The sequence below is a fragment of the Cloeon dipterum genome, chromosome 3 (assembly GCF_949628265.1).
Source record: "Cloeon dipterum chromosome 3, ieCloDipt1.1, whole genome shotgun sequence".
In the NCBI taxonomy this organism is placed as follows: domain Eukaryota; kingdom Metazoa; phylum Arthropoda; class Insecta; order Ephemeroptera; family Baetidae; genus Cloeon; species Cloeon dipterum.
The window spans coordinates 32,481,853-32,509,142 of NC_088788.1; the positions used below are offsets into that span (position 1 = coordinate 32,481,853).

The 27,290-nt window shown below is 40.6% G+C and overlaps 1 protein-coding gene across 1 annotated transcript in view; it reads right to left on the bottom strand.

Moving 5' to 3' along the window:
* The window catches only part of LOC135939541 (uncharacterized), a 77,046-nt gene that overhangs the window by 26,043 nt on the left and 23,713 nt on the right, over positions 1-27,290 (bottom strand). Inside the window, exon 2 of the mRNA XM_065484005.1 lies at positions 17,453-17,480. The gene's annotated coding sequence lies outside the window, so the exon portion shown is untranslated. The remainder of the gene's footprint in view (positions 1-17,452; positions 17,481-27,290) is intronic.

Below are 27,290 nucleotides of genomic sequence, written 5' to 3' on the forward strand. Positions count from 1 at the left end.
GCAATAGTTGTGAAAGTGATGTAGGCCATAGCTGATAGTTCCCAAAAACTTCCGTCAGGGTCTGGTTGAGTTTACAGGCGTTAAGATGCCGTATTGAATATGGACTAACCACACGCCAAAATCAAAATAATTCCTCACAGTTTTTGCGTAAAATTGTTAGAACAAAATCTAATCAAATATTTATCAAATGGATTGCCTCCATTAAATTTATTTAAACGAAAACGTATGCTCTAATTTGAATTTGAAAATGAGGAGCACTTTTGGTCCTGCTCAATGTGTCGCGAGTAATCAGGAGGTAGGAGTTCAGCAATTTGGATCAGGTGCATCTCGTTTAGCGCGACATAAATCGTGCATTTTGCGCGGTTGAAACGGCCGACCTCAAATGAAGTGATTACAGCGGTGGCTGCATCGACCATCTCGCGGGTTGAAGGTCGTGCAGGTGAGGATGTGGCACGATTTGCTCTCTCTCTCTCTCTCTCTCTCTCTCTCGCTATTGTCACACTCGTGTAGCACAATCAATACCAGTGAGAGAGGGCTAGATAGAGAGAGAGAGAGGAACAAGAGAGCGAAAGCGGTTCTCAGCGGTTTTCGAAGCGAGAGCAATTACACTGCGACCGCAAACGCCCTCGCTCACTCTCTCAAACACAACTGTTGACTGGCTGGCTAATTGAGACCTGGCGCGGAATAATATTTTGCTTGTTGGCCCACCGCTCAGCGCAAAAACTAGAGTGGAGAGCTTGTGCTTTGTTGGTTTTTCGCGTCAATGCCGCCGTTGCTGCGCGCGTGTTTGCTTACGCCCAAGAGGAATTTAATTTTGGACAAATGGAACCTTTGTTTTTAAAGCGCCGGCCTAATGCGCACCACGGCCGGCGAAGGGATTAAATAATGTGTTGTGTCCGCTTAGTACATGGCATAGCTTACGTACAAGGAGCTGGAAACCGAGAACCGAGCCAGAGTGCTTTGGGTATTAAAGTCCTCCCGAGTTGTAACAACCATTCACATTTTTGGAGCCGTTTAAGTGGCTGTTCAAAACAAGAGTGATTCAAAGGCGAGAGATAGTGTCCACAGGACTATTAGGATGAGATTTGTGCGAAGCGATAATGCATTGTTGGACACTTTTTTTTATTTTGCTGGTCTTGAATCTAATTGTTTTATGGACTTGGAAGGTGGTCTTTAATCTTCACAGAGGATTTCTATTTCCTCCAACTCCTATTCGTTTAATCGTATAATTGCACCGCCGAGTTCTAAATTTAATTTGGACCGCAGACAATTCCATATTATTCGAACGAACGGTAGCATTTTGCGCCCATTGCTCAGGATTAAATTCACGTTGGCGAACCGCGAAATCGAAGGGTATACTTACGCCTTTAAGCATTAATTAAGCCGCGCACCGAGTACCGACCAAAAGGTATTATTGTGCGGATTATTCAAGGCGAAAGCCGAGTGCTCGCGTAGCAGTAAATGTGTTCATTATTCCGAGCAACAAAGAAATACGATTTCGGCATTGATATTTGCGTTCTAATTGGACGGTATCGGGTCTCATTTGCGTCGCCAGGTGGAAAAGAGCAATTCTCTCAGTGACGGAAATTGTTTCTCTCGATTCTGCTTGGCGGGATGGAAAAGCAAACGTATTTTCCTCTTTCGAAGCGCCTTTTTACGCTCTGTTTGCCATTCTGCTCTCAGGGCAATTATATGAGGTTAATTGGAAAGTGATTAATACGATGGAAGCGTTGATTGAATTCAAATAATGCGCAGCAGGAAAGGTCAAAGGAACATGGGCCACCAACAGAAGTTCCGGCACATTTTTTCCTCCTAGTGTTGGGAAAGAGGGAAGTTTTTCGAGCTATAAAACATATGACGACTCCGCTGACGGCAAGTTTGACATAATATACGTTCACATTCCTCGGGTTTGTGGCAACATGTGTACTACACGCCGCCGAAACACATATCCACACACAAGCAGCTTTCGCCCGACTGTGCGCGCATACTGCAATAACCATGTACACACGGCATCTGTACATAGAGAAAGAGAGCAGAGCAAACAGCAGCCAGGCAAACACCAAAGTGAATTGCAGGCAATGTGGATTTTAGTCATCAATTATTATGTGTGTTTTGCCTTTCCCAGCTAGATATTTTTCCAGAATACGTTGCAAATTCACAGAGAGGCTACACTTTGTTAAGTAAACGCCGCTTTAGAGCGCAGTTGAGTTTTTAATTATTTATTTGCACTGGTTTTACTCGGTTTGTTTGGCATTTCTATTATACTTTAACTCTGTTTGTTGTTTGATGCAGCATAAACTTGCCAAATAAGGGCGCAAAATTTTGTTCCCATTTTGATATAATTGAAAAGTGTGATTGTTTGGAACATTCACTGCGTGTTAAACCAAATACTATGAATTATTTTTACACGTTCCAGGTAGTAAATATAATTAATATTCGGAGCGAAAATAATTTAACATTAAAACACGAACACCTACAGCAGATGCAAAATTGTTCTCTTTACTTGATAGCTAAGCTATGGCTCCATTTGGAATATTTCAATAACAACAATCATCTATCAATGCTGAATTGCTAGAAATTAAAGAGAATGAAGATTAAATACAGGAATCAAAATATTATATATATATATAAATTGTAACCATTTTACGGCATGTTTTTTTAAAATGTATGATTTAAATCCATCTCGGTGTGATATATCTAACCGTGATTGTTTTTGAGGAAAAGCACTCTTTTAGCGATGTAAAACTTGAATTTCAGTGTGCAGACAATGTTCATCGCACTTAAAAAGAAGAGGCATACACCAATTTACTCGGTAACCGGGATATAAGTAGCTTGCTTGACCCATTTTTAATGAATTATTTGATTACAGGTAGTAATATTTCACTTAATTATGCGGCGTCACGAAGCACAAACTAAAAATTTAAACTCATTTTGTTCTAACCAACGCTGTGGCACGGAGTATGACAAATTGGTTTTATTTGAAGCACGCATTAAAAGTTATCGGGCGTGCCTACTTTGCGGTTTTACACTTGGAAATCGGCTTGCGAATATTAGACGCGCGATAGCGAGCGAGTGTGACAAACACACATAGGCAGGAAACTTTTTATTGGCGTGGCGCGGCATGCTGATGTTGACTCAGCCAGCCCCGAGGGTTGATCTCGTTGGTCTGGCCGGGCGAGTGTGTGTGTGTGTGTGTGTTCCGGTTCAGGTACCTTATAAACTCCTTAATGCCCGCGTGCGCTCTCTCTAAATTCTTTATGGGACACACGAATCCAGCACGCCGCAGAATACGAAAGCAGCCGAATGACGGAGGAGGAACTAGTGGCTGTCACACCTCAGCCTCCGCCATAATAATTTATACGTCGGCAGAGAGAGCACCGAGCTGCTCCGGCTGATGCTGCAAAATCAATTTCGGTTTGTTTTCTGTTTGCAGATGAGTCGGGTGGCCGGCGGTGCGGGTCTGCCGCGTGCCGTTTCCTCCCGTAATTTGATAACGCGCGACTGGCCCGGTCAACTCTGCAGCGCACGCTTCCAAACGGCACGCTTCCGGCCGCGCGTTATGCTGATTGCTGCTTTTTACTTTTTGCAGAGTGACACTGCAGGGCAGTGAAAAAGAATGCTTTCAAAACAACCCAAAGCGTCGAGTGCGAAGAAAAAATGTTGAACTCCGGAATGAAAACCAAACACAAAAACGCTTTGAAATTCGCAAACGAGGAAAATGCAAAAAAACATATTATTATTACGACGCATAAACATCAGTTTGTGGACACATAAAATTCAAATAACTCTCATTTGAAGTCTCAGAAATATGGATAGTTTTAAAACTAAATAATTATTTCCAAATGTCTTCATATGTGTTAATGAATCAATGGGGATACTGAATAAAGGCAATAATTAGCAATTGAAGTTTACAGGAGCATGAAAGAAACCTAACATTGGGGTCAAGAATGAGTTTAAGCAAATATATTAAACTTGGAATCAAACTTATAACGACTAAAAAGTGATTTAATATATTCTAGTCATTAATTTAGAATACCAAGGAAATGAATAACTAAAAAGTAAATGATATTTAAGTAAGCCAGAATAACCAAATCTGGTCAGTTTGAACTGTGCCCCGTTGAAAGAGGGCTTGTCGCTTTATATTTTGGCCAGCAACAAATTTAGGCTGGAAAAGAAAATTATGTCAATCAATCAGAGAGGGCTTTTTCACGGCCCTGCTGTTGGGAATTATCTAGGAAAAGCTCTACGGACAGGAAATTGCCTGATGGCACAGTTTCGTATCGAATATGTGATTTTTTGCGGTAGATCGGGGTGAAGCGAACTGACGAATTCGTCAATCGCCGCAGGCATCCTCTCGGTAACTGTCACCGCTGTTATTATTGCCTTAAATCATTCGGAAAAAGCAGAGGCTGGGTGTACACAGGGCTAAAAACAATCTCGAATAGCCGCCGGCTGCGCGGCTTCTCTCAATTATCAATAAAATAAAACAACCAATAACAGAGTTCGGGGCACGTTCGCTGCTCGTTTATCAAATTCTCGCGACACAATATACGATGCGGCTTAATTTATTTCGAGATAATAAACTGCAATCGCTCTAAATAAAACGAAGCTGAACTTCAATACGTTTGACTGCGAATAAAATATTCCATCAGTCTCAATCAGTTTGATTTGATCGATTTTAATTAAGAATGTCAATAATCGACCAATTTGTCGATAGTGGAGAAAAATCAAAGTTTTGAAGCAGCTGAGTCGTAAAGGACCACTTCCGAAATTAAATTTCGAGCGAGCTGATCAAATTTCGCTTCGGTGCTTCCGTTTGATTAATTTTAATTTGCAGAAATGTGCGTCTCGGGGATGAAGGGTGCCTTTTGACTCTGTGCCAGAAGCGATTTGCGCTGGGGAAAAAAAACTGCTCCCGCAGGAAATTGGCGAAAATGTACACGGCTGCCGCGTGACGGTCGCGCGCGTATCGACGTTTCGCCTCTGATTCGCTCTTCCGGCGGCGCGCTTAATAATAACGATAATCGCGAAAGATGCGCATACATACAAACACGCGCGTGACACGCGCCCTCGGCGCAAAGAGGGCACGAGCAGCTTTTGCTCGGCCGCGAGACGAACGGACGATCCGGTCTGCAGTAATGATGATATTGGAAATGTGCCAGCCCAGTTTGACGCTGGCACATCTCTCCCTCCGAGGTCGGCGAACACTCGAATGTACGGGCCAATGTGCGGCGTTTCGCCTTCTTCCGACCCACGACCGTTCACACTGAAATAAGAGGCTGTGGTGAATTCTATTCGTCGATTGTTCGAAACCTTCTGGTTTCCGGCACTCGTTGAATGTCCCAAACCAAGCTGTGGCTCTCAACTAACTTCCAATAAAACGGATAGCAATAATTTTTATATATTTCCAATGAAACGGTTTCACATGTCGGTCAAACAATAATTTATATACTTAGTACAAAACTAAATTTAAGAGCACTCTTGTTTTTTTTTTAATAGACTGTTGCGTTAAGAAATTGGAGACAAATGGAGATGTCAGCACATCGTAACGTCATTAGGGCTGGGTAAAGATGAAGTCATAGTAAGCATGATAAAGATCAGGATTTATTTGAAAGTAGTTGAAGCCTAAACTTCGTTGACAGTGTATTTTAAATGAACAATAACGTTACAGAGAACAATATGCGTTGCAGACATCCACGCCCACTGTAAAATTATTATCCCTACCATCCTTAAGCTACGGTTATGATGGTAGAAATAACAGTAATCCCAGATAAGTAACAGGATCTGTTATCCTGATTATTTTATTTACCTTTCTTGGCTATGTTAATTACCAGAACACAATAAAATAATATGCAGCAATTGACGCATCATCACCAGACAAGTAGAGTGTCCATTCCTTGTCTTTTTTCGTAGGACACACGCCACCAAGGATGTGACTATGGACTTGGATCCTAGTTACGTTCGCAAATAGCTGAGTAACTAGGATTGTCGTATCCTTCCATTCCATTCTTACGCGCTTCTGATTGTTGCGCCTTTCCGGTTTTTTGGTTTAAGTAGCATGTTCAACAAAGGATAATCCAACACGTAGCCCAAGAAACAATGTTTTTGTTATATATGTGTAATCTTGATTTTTACCCTTCACTGTTCGGATAATATACCAGGGTATGTTACTCGAACAATGGGCTTTGTTGGAAAAAAAGCATAACAACATTAAGACACCAACAAGCAGCCAAAAATTCAAACCTAACAAAGGGTATCAGGATTGACATCTTTTGTCACTTCTCTCCTATCAATAAGACATCACAAATCACAACCCACCATGCCGGAGACGTCATTTCGTCTATCCAATCGTTGTCAGCGACTGTTAAGTTTTTAATAATTTCACATGAGAAGCATTGATATCAAGAAACCCAACAATCACAGGAATCTCGGTCCTAGATCCAAAGCGGATCCTGGTCTTTACTATCCTTAACTGTTTCCTTTGTCCAGCGCTTGTCCACCAACATGGCGGTCGTATACCCATAATTTCCGATGGTGTGAACGCACATATACAATTTTTCGCATTTTTCCAATGTCCGTGACCTTTGAACGCAACATTAGAGACGTTTTTGGAGAGTATACCCTAGCTGATTTACCATTTTTCCATACCCTTAAATCCAAAACAACGCTTTGTATTATTTCTCTTGGAAATCCGATCCGCTGATGGATCTTAAAGTAACTTTGAACCAAAGAGATTTGGTTGTTTCCCCTCTCTGCATCTGTGCACACCTCCAAACAAGGCAGATTGTGCCTTGTTTTTTCCTTGTTGTGAGTGGTTTCGCGTGCACCCATATCACAAATGGCCTTTATCTCCCAAACAAAGTGGTTCTCAAATGGCGGCAAAACCCCAAATGTTCTCTCGAATGGCTAAAAAATCGATTTCATCCCGAAGACTCGGGGCCCGTTTGAGTTGTCCCTGGCCTCAGCTCACCCCTTGCTTTCTTGCAGCCGAGATATGACTGTCGGCGCAGAGCAGACGCAAAAAGCGCGTTCATCTTGCTGCAAGACAAAAACCTGATGATGCCAAGAAATTTGTATTTTATACGCTGAGCGAAGCGGGCCTCGGGCGCATGAAAAGCAGCGATCCCCGCCCGCGAATGCCTAATATCGGGCGGGGTGCGGACGCGGAGTAAACAAATATTCGCGTCCAAATAGTCGTGCGCTCAAATTTGTATTCATTGATTTTGTGGGGCGTAACGCGCGTCGCTCTTGTTGTTGTTTTTCCTCCGCGCTTTCCCGATAAGCCAGCATTTACGTTTGTTTCGCATGCAGTGCATAAATTCATCGCCGTGAAATATGAACGTACACTACTCGTCTCTGCGAAGCCCTTTATTCGCGTGTTTTATGAGAGGGACGAATGTGTATTTCTCGGAGTTATATCGCCAATGCAAATTTTCTGTCTGCTAACTCGCGAGAGTGCATAAAAAGCTTGGAGAACCAGCTAGCAGGGAAGCAGCGTGCTTCAAATTTTATGGCCGAGAGTCTAGTGGTCGAATTTTGCAAACTACCTGTTTTCAAAATGAATTTTTCAAATCTCGCCTTGCGCAGAAGCTATCTCAAATGATCTAGTTTTTTACTTTCATGCTGAAAAAATTCCAATGCTTTGTAAGGTTGTTAAAGAAGAAGAATAATGAAGCTATAAATAAAGTCTGCTCGAAATATATTTATTTCAGTCTGCTTTTTTTCGACTGAAATGTGCTAGCCAGAAAAGAGAGATTTTCTGGAATATCATTATTATTATATTGTTTTTCAGCTTATTAAATTACAGATAAAAATGGAAATTAATTAAATGTAAAACCTGTTTTACAATCTTAAATTTAATTAATTTTAATTTATTAAAGTCAACTTAAAGCAAAAAATAAATATTAAGTATTTTAAATATTTTATCAATTTTTTTTATTTTAACCAAAACATTGTTTTAATTAATAATATGTAAATAAATATTTTAAGTTGAATTTTGAATATTTATTTTTTAATAATTATTTTTAAACTTTTGTATAAAGTGTTCACTCTTGATGTTTGTGATTTATCTAAAGAGGCATTCCTAGCTCGATCTAATGTAAGGGAATCTAATTATTTACGGGAAAAATATATGTATATCGTGACACAAAATACAAGCGTTCCCCAGTTCTTGTCTTTGGCATATAGTAAATATTGTTGGCTCCTAAGGCAATAATTTTTGCACTGATCTAGCTATTCGTGTCCAAATGTAAAGAGAGTGAGTGATTTATTTTCGTGAATTTGCTGCAAACACAAAGAAGAGCGGCTCAAAACCCCTTTCCGACGCGCTCTTATAATCCCTTTTGCCCCGCGCGAGCGCATTCACGAAAGTTGCAATGGAATCTACAAATTTTCCTCTTCACTTGGCCCCTTCAAACTACTTTCGCCTCGTCATTTAATTCGATTCATGCACCTTTAGCAAAAACAAAAGCGCCTTTGAGAGCTGCTCGAGAAAGTAAACGATTATGCAAAATGAATATATTCAGCGGCGGAATGAAAGGCTGGATTAAATTATTGCTGCATTTGCCTGCGCCGCGCCGCCACCGCCGACGAACTAAATCATGATTATTGTACGGGCCGAGCGGCGAATCATTATTATTATTTATAATGGGCGCGCACACACAAGCCTTCCTCCGCTACGCCGCATTATGCACGCTTCTCTAGGCATAAATTTGCCAGCAGAGCAATGGAGAGAGCGGCAGAGGGCGATGGATTTACAGCAATCCCAGTTTATGCATGCAAGCAAATAAATGCAAAATTGTAAATTGAACTCGACAAATACGTTTGGTTGCAAAGGCTGACGCGGCTCGGTGTTTGCCGAAAAACTCGAAAGAGCCAATTTTCCAGGCGCAAATTGAGTTTCCTCCTCCTGCTGATAAAACATGCAAATTGGGTGAATTTTTAATACGCTTTGCTGTGCGACTTTCGCTTTGATTTTTTTTATCAAGTTGAGCCTCTGTTCATAAAATGAAACTTATTTTCAAAGTTTGGTAATTAAACGAGGCCTACACGACGTTAATTCTATGCCTGAGGTTTCAATCTCAATTTTATTCTGGAGAGTCAAAATCAAAGGCTGATTTGGAGCGTTCATCACGTTTCCTGTATAGTGTATTGAGCATATTTGCGAATTTATCAACGGGGAAATTTAGTTGCTCTTTTCTCCCTTAATTGAAAGCTGCTATTTTTCTCAAAAGTGTATATTCTTCTACTCGAGTATAAGCCTTTTTATAAAAAAATACAGTCTGATTCTTTTATTGAGTCAAGTTTCATTCAAGCTTAAATCTTTTTACCAGGAAACCACTCCCTAAAATGAGCTTTTCTCACATATATTTTTACCAATTTATTTTCTGAATGGAAAATTAAGTCATGGTACTGAATGTTTTCAAAGATTTTGAAATTGGCTCGAAAATTGTATTTAGTCAAATTAGAGCTTCAAAGACGGACTGAAGTCGCTTTGAAAACCTTATTGGCAAAGTCGATGGCAGAGAGCGAATTGCTTCTTTGACATTGGAACTCGTGAATAATTTACGAGAGTCATAATCTTCAGAAGAGCCGTAAAAGTTGCAAACCGTCCGATTTAGAAGGATCTGTTTAAATATTCACAGTGCGTAAAACGGTTCATGCAACATATTTTATGCAGCGGACACGCGCGCCAGTTGGTCGTGGCGCTTTTCTGCGGTCTCTTAACACTCGATTGCGTCCCGAGGATCGACTTAATTGCTTTTTCCGCCCCATTTATCTCACAAATTTTCACATTTCAGCCAGAAATAAGTAAACGGCCGGTCGGCAAACCCAATTGTCTTGTCTCCGCCCACCAAATGACTTATTTGCGAAGAGTCTTTCAACTGCTCTTAACCAACAAAGTTAAAGATTTTTTTTCTTTAGCAAAAAATCAATTCTCCTTGAGAATTTTTAACATACGGAGATATGAATTTCCATGTTAGGAACGTTTTGATACGAGTGCAAACAAACCGCAAATCGGGAAGGAAAGGACCCCTTTAATCGCGCTCATTAGTGGAACGATAAATTCGAGGCGGCGCACGTGTCACGTACTACTTTTACAACTTTTAGTCGGTGCGACGCGAGTGCTTTCGGGACAAGTTCAGCGCTCTGCAAGTGGATTTATGCCCGTGGCTAAAAGGTGCGCGTAGCGGCAACCCTGGTTTTAATCGGTTTCGGTTTATCTCCCGTGGGCGGGGATATTCAACTCGTAAAGAAACTAGTTGAGTCGTTTCTTACAGTTCTGCCCCGCAGTAATTTTCGCTTTTCAGCTGAAAGTGTCGAAATGCTATATTAATACGCAGTTTCCTATGATATGATCTTCTTAAAAACGTATATCACCGAAAATTCAAATTTAATATAAACAAACAATTTCATACCCTCACAAACTTAAAATTTGGCAATATTTTAATACCAAATTTGTAATAGCAAATTTTCAGCATTATAAAATATTTAATATTTGGTTTTAATTTAATTTTACCGGTCTCATCACATTATCTAAGGGTATATACATATTATAGGAAGTAGCCAATTTTTCATTTAACTTTTGCAGTCATGGGAATCTTTCCTTTTGTTGAGTTCTTTTTATTTATTAAATGAATCTTCACACTCAATTTAGATATCACAATTTTCTAGCTCGAAAGGGTTGGTTGTTTCAGCTTTACTTGTCAAAAAATCATACTCCTTTTGAGCGACAGGGGAAAGTTGTTATTTTCGCTGCTCCAGCAGGCGTTTCCTTTCGATTTTATTTCGCTGGCTGATTTATTAATGGTCGCACCGCACGCGGGCCGACTGTTTTTCTGCCGCTGTATTTGCCACAATATGATCCCCGAGGGTCTCAATCGAGAATAATAGCGGAGTGCGAGTATCAGCACACAACACACAGACCCGGCTAGTGGAGAGAGCGAGAAAGAGAGAAAGAAAGAGCGCTGGCCCGCGGGATTCAATAGTCGATCAATATTGACAACAAACCACCGGCGTCGTCATCTTATACAGCAGCCGCACGGGGCTTTTAACCATTTTTGCCCCAATAAAATATGGATCGCGCGTGGCTCAACAAAATTATAGACTCGCGCGCTCCTCTCATAATCCCATTAACAACTTTGTCGCCTCTGCAATCAGTTCTTGTTTCCGCCGACTTTTCGCCCCTCCCACCAGCTTTCGGTTTTAATTAGAATCACAGTGTTCAAGTTCAAAAGTGATGCTGCTGTAAAATATCCATTCGTAATTTTTCACTACAGTCAAAAGTTTCGAAACTTAATAAAGGCTAGAACAGCGCTAAACAAAATTAGAATATAAGACGTTTAATAATGCTTTTGAAAAATCTTAACTCTACGCTGTCAGCTGACGAATCGTATGTGATTTTATGCGTGATGCGATCAAGAACCACTTTGCTCTTTAGTGACGCCCTGTATAAAATTATTCAACGGTCAAAAGCCAAGAAAAATATTTTCAGCCTATTTGAAAAGAAGGTTATATTTTTGGCTCTCATAAATCGGTTTTACGTTGTCCAATTGAACCGCTCTTATAATTTATATTCATCACAAAATTGCTTGGGAAATAAAAATCACAAAATAAATTTTGTTCAAGCTCAAATCTAATCTTTCCATCAATGCCACTGCTAGCCACTTATTTTTCTAAGCAAAGTGAGCTGACCGACGGATTTTTCCCTGTTTTCATATTTCGTTGCTTCTTTTGGATGCGGGGATGTATGGGGTAAAGTTACCCTGCTGATCCGCAATTGACTCTTTCTCTGCGAATGCTGTGCACGAGCAAACGAGGCATGGGCCGGCGTGACGGCGAGGTGAGTGTAAAAAATGTGAACTTAAAAGGCTTCATCTTGGTCAGACCAAAATTAGTTTAAATGTTACAAATCTCAATTAATTTAATAGACCAGAACTTTTACTTCAGCCGAGAATGAATTAAGGGACTTCAGAATTTTCAACTGGTTCGGTGCTCCACTTTAGTTCGATTGCATCATCAACTCTGAGACTGACTGGATGTGCAATCGTGTGGCACTTGATCAAATTTTTTGCAAAATCCGCGTGAGATAAGGCCGAGCTGTAAAATGCTGGCCGATCGGGCGCGTTTTCGCATATACGGATAAGGATAGCGATGCAAAATTACGACCCTTCAGAGAAGTACGCTCATTTCCCGCTTCAGGCAGGAAAAGAGGAGAGCGAGAGCAGCAGGCAGGCGGCGTCAATTTTACGGTCGCCGGCCCGGGGCTGTAAATTCAGAAATAAGTGTGCAGTCGTCTGGCATAATAAAAACGCGAAACAGGTAGCAATAGCTGGATTTATCTGGCGGAAGGGTCGCAGAGGCGGGCAGCCAGCCGGCGAGGGAGGTGTTAAAATTTGGGTCCCTTCCATATCATTCGCCAGCCATCAAACACACTATTTTACTTTTATTGGGATAATCAATCCACCCTTTGAGGCCGTGCACGCATCACGGTTATTTTCCTCCGGCCGGTGCTCGGCGCAACTGCCAGAGCAGCTCAATAACGCGCGTGTTGTCGGTCGGTCCGTTTGGTCGACCCCAGGACGGAGACTGCAGTCGCTGGGGAAAACGCGCGCGCGGCAAAAGAAGTAGGAAAACAGTGATGCGTCCGGCGGGCAGGAAATTACGCTGCTGCGCGACTAAATTTTTAATTCGGCATCGCCCCGCGACGACACGCTCTCAAGGAAAAGCCTTTCCGCGCGCCCACTCGCCGTGCTACACTGAACACGGATTCCTAAACTTTTCGCATAGAAACTGTTTTCCAGACCGTGAGCCGCTAGGGACATGAAAAAAGCTCGATAACATTTTTCGTACAGCCATTAACAGAGCCGTAAAGGTGAACTGGGTTCAATGGCATATGATTTCTTTTCTCGTTGAAGAATCTCGCAGCCATTTTTTGCAGTACTTATTTATTGATTTTGATTGCAGATTATCAGGGCCACTATGCCCCATACATCCACATCCAGAACACAACAAAAGAGATATAGGATGTAGGTCGTCAGCAATACAGCTCCTTATTGAAATATGACTGTTGAATGTTGCCAAAATAATCAAAATAGTCATTTCTAGAGATTCTATCGAAGAAAGTACTCGAGGAATGTTCCATTGTTAAAAGTAAAGCTTCACAGTAAATTTGTGAAAACAATTTTTACCTTTACTTGAAATATAATCTAAAATTAGGAAAAAGCTCAAAATGTCCCATGTTTTGCCGTTTAAATTTTTTAGAAAATCGGTTTTAAAGTTTGCATGCTAATCAAACGATTGTCTCCTTATTTGAAATCATGATTTTTTCAGAAGGGGGATTTAACTCATAATTCGAACACAACCGGTTAAATCGCGACAAGAGGGATCGAAATCAATCGAAAAAGTCTTTGACTAACCGAGAAATAGGAAACAAAAACTGCATTTTTACGACTGTTCCTCGGACATGATTTCTACTAGCTATAGCCAAAAATGCAAACTGTTTTTAATTGTTGGCTTGTAAAGTTCTACTCTATTCCCGCCAGGCAAAGAAGCAGTAAAATTTAGTCTCTAGTGTTATTTCTATCTTTTCCTATGCCAGTATATGTTGCCATTTTCCTGCTCTGCGTTGTAAATTTTGCAAACAAATCCTCGCTTCCAAAAGTTGGGCCAAAAATCCACTTAATAATTAGTCTCCATGATTTTAAAAAATCCCCTAGTGAAAGTTTCCTTTGTTAGAATTCTACGCAAAGAGGTACATACCACGGCTGCACTGGTGTGCGTCATTAGCATGCTAGAAAGAGCAAAGAAAATCGAGATGCCCTGCCAACTGAGAACGCGGGGCCTGCAGGCCTTCTGGATGAATATTTTAGTCTGGAGAGCCAATTTTACAGCTCTTTGGGCCGACTTTTGAATTATTTGCAAGGGCGACGTTGCACAGAGAGCCGGCCGACGACTCATCAAAAATGCTTCTTAAGGCGCTCTTTATGTTCAACGTAAGAGGATTGCGCACGTAAAAATAATGTTCCGAGCAGAGAAATAGAGACGGCTGCTAAGAGCATGTAAGCATCTGCAGACACGTGATACGCCCTTTAATTGCAGCACCGTTTTCGCTGTTCCAGACGGAAAACACATTATCACGTTAAATATTCGATAAAATAAGCTATATATAGATAGATGCAGCAGCTGTCGGCCCCCTCTCTTAGCCGCTGTTGATCACTTTCTCACTCTATTCGCACCACTCGAACGGGGGCTGGAATGTCGTCCCAACTGGTGGTGCCGTTTTCTCATTTGCCAGTCGTATATATAGGAATTGAACAAGTGGATCGATCAGTCCATTTGGTGGACTGGAAAACACGAAACTTCGCATGCTCTTTGTCAATAAAAATCGACCCTGCTGACTTTCAGAATCGTATCCCAGCAATTTCAAAGGCAATGTTTTGTTTGTCACTCAGTTGTCGGAGTGAAAATTGGTCTGTTTTCAACGTTGAAACGCTTTCACCGCGACAAATTGACGAGAACATCTGCACAATCAGTAATTTGCACGACTACTAGACTGAAGCCCAAAACTTTTAAATCACAACCTTCCTTGGAATTTTAAACTGTCTAATTTTCTTGCAAAATTTACATAGAAATCAGGATCAGAAAATGGACAATCTCTTAAGAATAAAATTTTTCTAGTTGTTATTTCATTGTGAATTTTGCTTCTATTTTGATCATGAATATTGCCAATGCTATTATTTTTCTAAAAAATGTAGTTTTTTAGATTTTTTTTAATTTTTTAAATTTTTTAATAAATTAATCACTTTTTATGACCAATAAACACTTTATTTTGTAAATCAATTATTTAATTAAGACTTGTAGCGGTACAACAACGCGGTCCTGCTTTTTGTTGGAAGCCAACAATTGTCGGCGGTTTGAATTATTGTAATTTTGCATTATTGTTTAACAGCAGATAGATGATTTTAAAATAAGAATTCAGTTTTCGTCCGTCAGCCACACGGTGCTGACGTGATTCGTTTAATTGTGCAGAACCCGATTCAAAGGGGTGAGTCCAACCGTCAGTTAGCAAAAGAATTTATCACTTATTATTGTAAACCATTTCAGTTCTTGTATTTGATTAAGCATCCGATCGGATTTCCAACTGTAACCAATCCACGAACAAAATTCTTTATCTGAATTCATCGGTCTTCATCATTCCAAGCCCCTCTTCATTACCCCCAAAGACTTATTAGGAAATAAATTATTTAATTCTTTTTGCACAATTTATTTTATAAAAAAGAAATATTATTTGGATTAAATTTTTATTTGATATAAATATTAATGGGCACCATTACACGACTACAAGGACTAATTTAATTTAAATAACAATCTAGGAAAGCAACTAGGGACGTTGGTAATAAAGAATGCATCATAAATATTGAAAACAATTAGTAGTATAATTAAGGAAGATTAGGAATCTTCTTCGATGTATTTCCCTGTCATCCATCCAGTTTGACACATTCTGAGAAATCGAATTTGCGGATGTAATTTGGGAGAGAAGTGGTATGCGCGTATCGAGTTGGAAGCAAATTTGGCGGTCCAATCTGCGCACGACAAGACGTTAATGACAACACTTGCGACATTATCCCGGCATGTGCGCAATTAGCAAATTGGCAAAGTTCCTGCTGCGCCTCCAGCATTCGCTGCCTCGCTGCACAAACAACCGCTTTCGAGTGAGAACACCGCAAATCCACTGTGAATGCTCATTCTGCTTTAATAGTGCGCGAAATTCTTTAGTCAAAACTTTCAAAAATCGTAAAATTGAGAGCTCGCAGAAAGAGTCACGGTCATATCGTTGTCCTTTTATTCCTACAATTAGTTCGCACCCATTGTGAAAATCCGGCCAAACTTCAGGGATTAGCGTGGCCGAGAGGATACTTGCAAAGTTTCGTCATAGATGACTTTTAAACTTCTTGCGAGACCAAAAGTCTTATACTTAAGAAGAGCTTAATAAACAAAATTACAAAATGAAGAGTTTAGAGCATTCGGAATATTTCCCTAGTGCCGAAAGCGACACTCGAGAAGCACGAAATCCCTTCCTTCCGGCACCTGCAATCTTCCAATAGATTACGCGAGATAATCGCTCTCACTCTCTCGCCCACGAGAAATTGAATTAAAGTTGCCGGCACTGCGTGTACGGCGGCACACAATAACTCGGTGCAAAAGTTTGGAACTCCCGGCGGACACGCGAGAAATGTTGGCTGCATAATGTCGCGTAATAAGTCGTAATTCAGCAGCTGGAATTGGCGTCGCCGTAGCGTCGCTCTTGTGTTACGCTAGATTAATCACGCCCAGCCCCCGCCTAGCAGCAAAAAATAACTTTACGAGATGCAAATTGTTAGCGCCGCGCGCGCGCGTCCCCAGCTTTTTTTTATTTATAGGTCTCGGAGGCGCCAGCACGCTGTTTTTCTCGCTCGCAGACGCCCGACCCACACCCCAGTGTTTTGTTGTTTACAACCAACCAGCGGCATATTTTCCACTATAATATATGCATGTATAATTCTGCAAGGCCTATGCTAGGCGCGAGTAGGTGTCGCGCCCTTCGCGCACAAACTTGCCTCGACTTCTGCGTGCTGGAATTTCTGTGCCAATATGCTTGCCAGATTGCTCAAGATGATGATGCAGTTTAGTTTTTGGCTGCGAATGTATTTTTTCGGGCAGTTCAAGACAAATCTTTTGAATGCCAACGCTCTAAAGAACACCATATTGCAATTGTATTTATTTAACTGTATAAATGGGAAAATATTAGGGCTTCGCCTCCAAACCCTTTGCACCGAATTTTTCCTCCATCATTTTCAGGGATACAGAAAGCAGAATTTCACTCTCTGAATAAGCTCCCAATCGGATGGAATTCAGGACTTGAAAATTTTCAGTAAGAGAGAGAGGTGGGATTCTTACACAATTTCATCACTCGTTTTTTCTTCAATTTCTGCTCTCACCAAAGAGTGCAGTCAATCAATCGTTTCTACAGTTGGTGATCGGAGAATCGCAGTTAATTATGATCGGCTCTCCTCTCGAGCGAGAGGAGAACATCTCGCGAAAACTCCTCGTCCCAATAACAGGGGTGCACACGAGCCTCATTGGAGGAAGCCCAGTCCAGATAAGGACCTGATCGTGTTACTGCCCCCACATCGGGATCTTTTACTGAAATGCTGGACATTCGTCCCGTGAAATTAATTCACTCATGCTGGAAAGGTGCAAACCAGCAAGTCTCACATAGGAAGTGCACGCATCAATGCAAGATGGGCTCAAGTAGTGGCTGTCAAATAATATGAAAAACTGCTAGATAATCCACACGGAGTAGTCATTGAGCTTTTCTTTTAATCGCTTTAATAAACAACAACATTTAAGTTCAGTAAATTCGTGATCTTGAAACCAAATTCAAAATATATTGTTTAATGTTAAATCTTACCTTTTAACCGACACTGTTGTCTCCTTTTCTGCAACAAACAAAACAACGAGAAGTTAGAAATTTAATGAAGAGGAAACAAAACAATGATATACATAAGAAAATAAGAGGCCATTTTCAAATTTGTTGTGATCCAGCCTATTCAGTTGAACTACTCTACTTTTCAAATAATAAAATGCATATCTAAACGAGGGAGAATTATTTGTAATTATAATTGCGCAAAGGAAAAAATAAATAAATGTGCATACATTTTTTCAATGCCTTTCTCGCTTATTATAGAATATTATTTGAACACTACACCTTAAAAAAATACACTATGTATCCTCAATAAACTAAGCACATCGCAGTTCTGAGCTGAGCCAGTCCCCTCCACTCTCATTTTCAATATTAAAATTATTACTATATACTTTAATCTTATGAAAATAAGTAAAGAAGGGGCAAAAGTTCTTCGGCCGTAAAAAAGACTGTTTAATTATAAGAAAAAGGCCCGCTGGACTGGCAGATTGGCCGTTGCAGTCGCACGAGTTATGGCTTATCACGGGCGAGACCAGCATAAAGTTAGCTGCCGCTGTAAAAAGTTGCAGGCAAACAAGGAGAAGGAGAAATGCCAAACTCGTAAAACGCGTGGAGAGCAGTGTGTGTGATTGAAATAGCGGACGCCGCGCTGCCTCGTAAACCCGAAAATCCTCAGTGGCACGTGCGCTGCGAAAAGATGTTTTTGCCGCACATAAAAGTGAAACGCTCACGTGTGTGTTTGTGTGTGTACCTGTTATGCACAACGATGCGTTTATGCGAAACTGCGGCGGAAATCTCGGTCGCCATGGAAACGAGCGGATTAATTCCTAATTAGGACGCCCGCACGCACACGCAAGCGTCTGTCTGACGGAAATGGTGCCCGACAAGCCTGGGCAATAATCCACAAATTGCACGGCTCGTTGATTCTCGTTTTCATGCGAAGCATTTTTTTGTTCTCTATTTTTTTAGCTTTTTAGTCAATTTTGCTTACTTATGATTAAGCTTTTTGTTCTATCTTCATCAGCCCTATTCATGGTGGCCGCGGATTTGCGCACGTACAAGCAGCGGCCATTATAATTAGCCAGCGCGCCTTAATTTATGACTGCCGCCTTAATGCGCACGGCGGACGTGTAATGAATTCTGATTCAATTTTTGCGTGGGGCTCGGGAAAAGGACGCAAACACACAAAAGTAATATTGCTTTTTCCACTTGCCGCTGTGGTTCCGCGGAATCGTAAATAGATTCGCTGCTCTCTGAGGGGAGAAGGCGCTTTTATGCTCTCTCCTTATCTATAAACTTGAAGCTTTAAAGCGTAATAACAGACCGGTGAGTCTCTAAATATAAAAACCCTCTAGAGATGAGAGGAATTTTTCTCATTCAGAGAGAGGGAAAAGCTGTTACCTCCACGGCAGAGACCTTTAAAAATGATTGGAGGAAACCAATTAAAAAAATACCACGACGGAAGGAAATGAAGCACCATTTTTACCGGGAATATTCACTCTTTGATCGTGAAGCTTGTGTAATCAATTTGACACACCGGAATATCTTTTATAAACTCACTAAAATACGAATCTCTGAGTGAATGCCTCGAATGGTAATCAAAAACTAATAACCATTACTGAATACATCAAGCTCTGATTGTATTATCATGATTGCAAGTGTGAACTTTGGTATATTCGGAAATTTTCCGCTCGGTTTAACCACACACGCAATATTATAAAACCGTGCGCGCGGGTTTCAAAACGAAATAGCATTAAAGGGTAAATCCTCGTGCGTCCTAGTTTCCAACCAACAAAGGACTCTCGCACTTGAATAGCTTGTGACAAATTTTCCACCACGAAAGCCGATTAATAATTCCGCATCGGCCGTGAACGCTGGTGACCTTTACCGCACTCATTTTAAACTCTCGTGCGGTTCAAGTGCAAACAATGTACGTCGGTTTGCGTCCCACTTTTGTTGACCCACAATGTTATCGCAATAAAATTTAACGCGCCGCGCGTTTTTCACCCATAAAAGAGCTCGTTGGGCCGAAAACGAAGCGGATATCGTACCCACACCTACGTTCATTCGCTTGTTTGTTGTTCATTTGGCAGGCAGCTCGTTCCGCCGGCTAATAAGTAGCCCGGTCCAGTCCGAGGGATGTGCGGAACAGCCGGATGTTATTCGCCCCATGGACTGGTGAAAGCAGGCAATTTGAAGAGTATGGACCGTGAAATATCATACATCGTGGTTGACGTTATGAAGGAGAAAATTTCCAGAATGCCTTTAGCTGACATAATGGTGAAATTAGGTTGATAAACTTTTAGTTCAATCTGGCTTTTACAACATGAAACAAAAATGTCCCAAACTCATTTAGAATGCAGTCCACGCATGAGGGATTATTTTTATTTTATGTCGATGCAAATCGAGTTCAAATCCCACAGCTGTATGGTCCATGATATTATTTACTGGAGAAATATTACGGCATGGTTTCAGTCAGTTATTTTTTAAAAAATTTACAAGTGTTTGTGATTAATCATTTTTGCTAATTGATAGAAGACAACGAAGGCATAATTTTTCAGTAAAAGTTTGATGCATTGTCCGGTGTACAGCGAGCTGCTTATTTTTCCGAGTATCTACAGGAATTTGCTACTCTGATTCATGAGCTAGAGTTTGTTGACGTTAACGCTTGTATAAAATTCCGCAATGTGAAAAGAATTTTAATTCACCTTAAAATTGATGTATTGCAAATTGTTATCAATCTAACTGAATTTCATGTTCCATTCTAGCTCATGAATTACGGCTGAAACAGTATGCAAACTAGTAAAACATACATTTTGGTCAAATTTTCCAAAAAAAAATATGTAAAGCAACTATGAATGGAAGGATAACTTGACCTATTTACATTATTGTGCTTTAGTAGGAATGTTGATCACAGATCGGCATTTAGCAAAGTTGTATAACTGGATTTCTGTTTAGTACTGTTGGCTACCAACAACAATTCAACATCACTGTGAATTGGCATGCGACTAATGTCGTAATTAATTTGCGCACGTGCCACTTGATCCCTTTGTCTCGATCACTCATTGGCGGAACGGAATTTCGCAACAGTTTCCTCGTCCCTTGGTATGCGTATTCGCATTTCAAAAGCTGTGTTAATTGATTTCTAGTAACACCTATTCTATTTGAAGCGGAAATAACGAATTTTATGCGCCAATTACACTCTCAGTCGAGTTGGAGAGAAGAAGAGGCAACGTGACGGACGAGGGTGCCACGCAGGTTGCGTAACTTGCAAAGAAGCAGGCGTTTGGATGACGTGTGTGGAGCACGAAGCGGCGTCAAAAGATCAGCGCCGGGTGTTAATCTAATAGTCCCCCCAGTTCCAACAAGATCCTTTGCTCAGTTGGGATAAAACAATTTTTTTTTTTTTAGAAATCTGACCATTTATTCCACGATTAATATTTTTCTGCTCCAATGCTTTGTAAACGAACGAGGAAAATGTTTTCTTTGAACATTCATTTTTCGCTCTCTTAAAAGCAATTTTACTTCTCTAAAAGAATCCTCTCTTTTCAGAGATTTCTTTTCTCTTTTACATCCCTTTCCGCTTTACTCTCGTTGATTGTGAATGCTGAAGTTGGTAGTGCACGCCAGGAAGAGCAATCAGAACTCGCGTTAATTGACACTTCCGGCGTTGTTTAGAAACTTGTTCGAATTGTGTTTCGGTGCGTTAAACGTGAGAAAGAGCGCACATAAGGGAGTGCGATAAGGCCTTTCATTTTTCATGCGCGACGCCTCTCCAGTCGCTCACGAATTACACACTTTTGCAGAAGGGTGCGACGGCCCTCTCTTCTTTTTTATGCTTCCCGACTTGAAGAGCGCGAGAAACGGACTGGGAAGGAACCCTCGGATCCTTCCTCTCCAGAAATCTTTAGAACGAGAATAGCACGCAATTTACATTTTTCTTTTCATAGGAGAAAAACGTGCTAGGAAATAATATCAGCGATCGACTTAATGTGTGTACGTGTGCTACACAGGACGTTGAAGGCTAAATTTGAAATCTTAGTTAGTTTTGTGTAGATTTAAAGGATTAAATGGCACAATTTTTAAATGTTTTTTACTAATTTGTTCAATAATAAATATTTCGTTTAATTTTTTAATCCAGTAATCTAAATACAAATTTTTAAAACGATTTGAAATCTTGAAAAGATAAATTTTCAATTTATCACTTTCAAAGGGGCTGTCAAAATTTACAATAATCAAGTATTAAATCTTTAAACCTAACTCAAATTAAGAATTTTAGATTTTTCTCACAATTTTTCAAGCATAAAAATCATGAATACCCAGTCGAATTAATTTAGCTCCGCTTTTCATAACACGGTTCGAAATTCAGTTTTTTACTCTGTTAGATAAATTCTTCACAGGATATTAGACTGAGATTTTTCGCTTTGAAGTGCAGTTAAGGCCACCAAGAAGTGCCCTTTTTCCTTTATCCGATAAAAAGAAGCGATCCGTAGCAAGACAAAGCATTAAAAAGTAATCAAGTATCATGGCGCTCCTTTTGATTCAACATAAGAAGAGCGACGGCTCGGCCTTTAATGCATTTATAATGCGTTCGGGTCGCCTGGCGAAAAAGCTGCTGTGTTCGTCTCGGGCTGCGTTGACCAATCAATCACTGTGCGCGGCCAAAATGGCGACCTCGGCACTCGCAGCCACCGAGGTGAAAACTCGGCCAAAGTGCGAATTGCACCTGTGAGCGGGCCAAGGAGCGTTTTTTTCCACGCGCGTGAAGCTAAAACGCCCTCTGAGGGTTCAATGATTCATGAAAAATGATGGCAACGCCGCTCGCATCGCTGAGGAAAGGGCTTTGTACATTTTTCGCCGTCTACCACTATGCGCCATACGCGCGTCATCGCCAGCCAGTGTAGTGTGAAAGGATCTCAAAAAGGATTTCTTATTTGGCTTCAGCATTCTTTTTATTAGCTGTTAATATTTCGTTTGGAGAGAGCTAATGAAAGGTGGGTTTTTCAGCTAATGCGCTGGTATTCAATTAATTTATCAATGCCTTGTCGATCTACGAGCTGTAATGGATTGAATCAATTGATCAATGCTTTTAACAAGAGAATAAGTGAGTGTTGTATAGCCAACCCTTCTATTTCAGGAAATTCAAATACTTCATCTAAATGCAGTTGTAGATTAGTAATTTTGAAGGAATAAATCTGATCATTTCACTGAAAACCCACGATGCGATCTCAATCAAAATTATTTAGGAATCAGTGCCGGAAATCGAATATAATTTTTAAATTATTACATTTGAACCTGAGCCATTTGATACATTACAAACCAATTCTTTAATTAATACCTTTTTTTAACCTCTGCTCAGCACATCCCGTGGGCTCACAGAGTCCCAAAAACTCTGCAGAGCGGATAATATGGGGTCCGAGTGGCCGCAGAGGAGCTTGGGTCCAATGTGGCCACCTTTTTGCCTCCACGCACAGAGGATTCTTATTGAAACGCCAGATATTTGTTCATAAAGGCGCTGGAAAAATTCGAAAACCAGCAAGTGGCGAGTCGGCGCTGGTGCGCCTCTCAGCCCTTTGAGCTTTTCGAGTCACTTAATTAACCACCTTTTTCCATCTCTGACATTGGGCAGCCCGTTTTTTATTTCTGGAATGCTAAATTATCTCCCATTGTCTCGACACTACTAAGATTGCTTCAACAATGCGAGCCAACAAATTTTTAGGGATGTAAGAGTTTAACAGCTACATAGCATTAAAAATGAAACATTTATATTTCTTTACTAGGGACATTTTTATTCTGTGCTGAGACTGCAAATTTTCTCTAATTACTATAAAAGCAGGCGAGAATTCAGCGACTTGATATTGCACTTTATTGGAAAAGGTGTCGCGCACAAACTTTAATCAGCGGCTACGAATGTAAATGTGCGGCGGAACAGAAAAGCGACAAAGCGTCTTTTCGCTTGTTTCCCGTCTTTCTCTCGGATAAATTCCAATAAAAGAGAGGGAAGAGCGAGAGGAAAGGATGATTTCGGCGCGCGCTTGTATATATGGTAATGACAGCTGCTCACCTTGGCAAAGGGAATGAGTTGAGATATGGCAGCACTTTGTAAATACGCGGCATGAATTATTTATTACGCCGAAGCAATATCCCCCGCCGAACGAGACGACATACTATAGCTGAAATAAACCACACCACGGTAGCAGCCCGGCCCAAATAGCTGGTTGGCGTGCGGTCAAATCTTCATGCGGTGTACAAAAATCTTTTTAATCCTCATTTTTTTGCAAATTCCAGCAGATTAGCAGCAGCTGTAAAAAAATTGTCAGATCCAGATAAACCTACTTTTCATTAAAAAATTTAAATTATAATAAAATAATGAAAAAAGAGAATTATTAACTTTTTTTAACTTCAAATACCCCATCGAAAGTTCCCGGACTGTTTATTTTCTTTCTCCAATTGTTTGGTGGGCGTTCGTCGTTTCGCACCCGCAGCACGCACATTGGGCGTCGATGACTGCTCTTCTCTCCTCCTGCGTCGTCTTCAACCGCTGACAATTTAATCCCGGCCTGCCCAGATTGAGCGCCTTTTTTTCTGCCCTTAAAGCCTGTCATTAGGCTCTCACTCAGCAGCTGGATTAGCCGCGCGACCTGAATTTATTACCGCACATTCCGAATCAAAAGCCGATAAACGATTAATCTTGATCTCGACTTTTCTCCCCCATTCAGACGACTCCATTCTTTACCTCCTCCCTTATTTCTAGGCTTAATATTACTAAAAACTTATTAATTAAATTACCCCTTTCACTTGCATCTAGATATAACTTACAATTGTAGTTCCCATAAGTTACTTTCCAGTTACTCCCGGTTGGATATTTGGTATTTAGAATGAACTAATGCCTGCGATGGTGAATGATAGTGTTTCCTCTGCCTCTTGTGAGATTTTAAGTGTCAGAAGATTGCCCCAACCCCGACACATAACTCTAGCTTATGCGTATAAATCAGAGAAAAATAATATGTTCCAAATTATAAGGTCACAAATAATATCTGGTTTGAGAGACGTGGTTTATAATCCGGTCTGTGAGATTTGCTAGTACCCTGACACAAAATAGACAACAATTTAGGCTAAGAGATATCTTTGCCAACAAATTTAATCGCATTTTTTTCAAATATTTAAATGTTAAGGATGCATTCGTGTTAAAAATAATCTCATGACATTTTAATCTCTAACAGTATTTTGTCACTGCCCAAGCGTAAGTTTCGTAATAGGATCAAATTTAAATCTTCTGGTTATCAGATGGAGATGAGGAAAATGTTTGCATTTCCTTCCGCACAGATTCCAACAGCAGCCGCTCCTTTGAACACTAAACATATTTCTGTGCCTGTTATTTTCTATTCATCGCTGAGAAACAGTCGGCTCGGTGCGGCTGCGGCCAGCAGCAAGGTCCAACTCGTCGGATCCCAGCTGCTGCATAATTGAGGCGTTGGGAAGGAGAATCATTAACCTCGGGCGACTGTCAGTTTTTCCTCTCGCAGTCCCCCGAGTATTTATTCAGCAATGGTCAGAACGGGAGTTTGTCTTGACTTTCTCTATTTAACTTTTCCTTTCAAAAGTTGCCGCGCAGCCAGCGTGTTGATTTAGTACGCAAGAAGCAATGCAGCTCTAGCCGCGTGTGTGTGCATCTCTCGCCGCTCTCTCCCTTTTCGCTCGCTCGCGATCTCTCTCTCTCTCTCTCTCTCTCTCTCTCTCTCTCTCTCTCTCTCTCTCTCGTTTTGCCGCTGCTATTGATCGCGCAGCCGTTGCCACTTTGGAAGAGTTGGCAAAGTCATACAAGCCGAGTTATTTATTCACATCTTGTTAGGACGGCGAATTTTTTTTCGCAGAACAACTTTCCCGCAGCTTGGCTAAAAGAGCTTTCAACACATGATTTTCGAATAGCGTGTTCACAGTTGCTTTGCTTCAATTTAATGACTCTTAGCGCGACTTCTAATACGAGCTCTAAGAGCAGCATTAATTTTGAATACATTTCTGCTTTGTAAAGAGGAAAAACTAGAAGCATGTGCATTTTAATGAGACTTTTTTAAACATGCGTGAGAGCTATGGTACGCAGCAGTTTAAAAAGATTTTACTCGCATTTCCAGTCACTGAATTTCCATATGACCTGCTTCAATTGCACTAAAGATTTCTTGCAATCTGAGGTTGCAATAAAAACTAAAAATTAACTGGCTTACTAGGAAATTTCTAATGCAGTGCGTTACTTCAAAAGTAAGCGAACTGAAGCGAGAGACCGCACATGGATGGTTTTTCTAGGAAACTATTTTTCTGCAGAGATGTAGAATCTTGTAACACGGTAGCTTTTGAATGTAAAAAGTATTGCGATATATTCTTCCAGTTCCTTGGGGAAATGTTTCTATAGATCCCATAAAAAAATTAAACAGTCGGAAATCTAGCTCTAAAAATAAAAGTTTCTCTTCATTTTCACTTCCCAGAGTACGTGGCATGTAATCTCCAACTTATGAAACTCTTAACAATCCAAATTCTTTACTGGCTAAATCATGGTTCTAACCCTCTAATACATAATTAATTGGAAGAGATGTTCAATTTTCGGCCGCCGCAAATTTGATGAGCAGAGAGGCAGTATTTAAACCTGAATAATTGAAACGCGGCCCACATGAAATATTTAGTCGACTGTTGCGTATATGTATTGTGTGCGAAAAACAGCGGAACGGGGCGTCGTGGTGGAGTTATTTTGTCTGCTGCTGCGTAATGTTCTCGTGGCGCACAAACTTTGCAATTCCGAGGAGAAAGGAAAGTGAATGCTAAATAAAAATAATCATTTCGGCTTTTTACGAGGCTTGAACGGGAAGCAAGCAGGGAGAGAGCTATGGTCTCGTCAAGTTTTATTTTCCTCCCAAGAAGAGAACAAGAGAGAAGGGAGAAAAGCGACAAAGACGGAAGCCGCAGCGGCTTAATGTGAGAATAAGCCGTCGCCAAAGGCAAAACAAAAAAATCGACTCGCTCTCCCATCTCTGTTCACCGCCGCAAATTATTTTATACAAATCGTGCTTAATTACGATTGTCGTTCTCTTGTTAAACGCGCCGTATAATCGTAATCCACTTTGAAAAGCGGCTTATTCCCTTCATGCAGCCAATAGTGTTGTTTATTTCGAGCCTCTACCACCGACCAAGTGAATTTCAGTCACCCGACGAGGCATCTAAATTGGCTTAGTTTGACAAAAGGGTTGATGTTTTAGGATCTCACTTGTTGGCTCACAAATTAATGAAGCGACGAGTTAGTCTTTGGATTCATTTGATTATCACCACGCTGAAATGGATTGAATATTTTGACAACACTGTAAATATTATTCTTGCAGCAACATAAATTATTAATTTTGGTTAGCTAACTTTAAACCCCCTTGAAATCAAGTCAAAAGTTAGTCATTAAATATTAATTTGCTTTTCTTTTTAGGTCATTCCAAAAGATGTATACGGATGCAAAATGAAATCCTACAATTGCCAGAGGTACGACATGTTTGGTGTTCCGCAACTCAAAATGCCACTTTAAACAAGTGCCACATCATTAGATTGAAAATCCTTTCTGATAAATTCTTCATTTTGTGCAAATAATGAAGAAATGTTGATATTTGAGGACAGTAAATAAAGCAATTGCATATTTACAAATTAATCAAAAGTATTCCAACCACCACAATATTCCACATAGCACATAACATTCAAATATTATTCAGAGGTGATAATTGTATTTCACTACACTAGTATAATTAAATAAAAACCAAGCGCCAACCTTCAAAGGTTGGCACCACACATCGGGTATTGT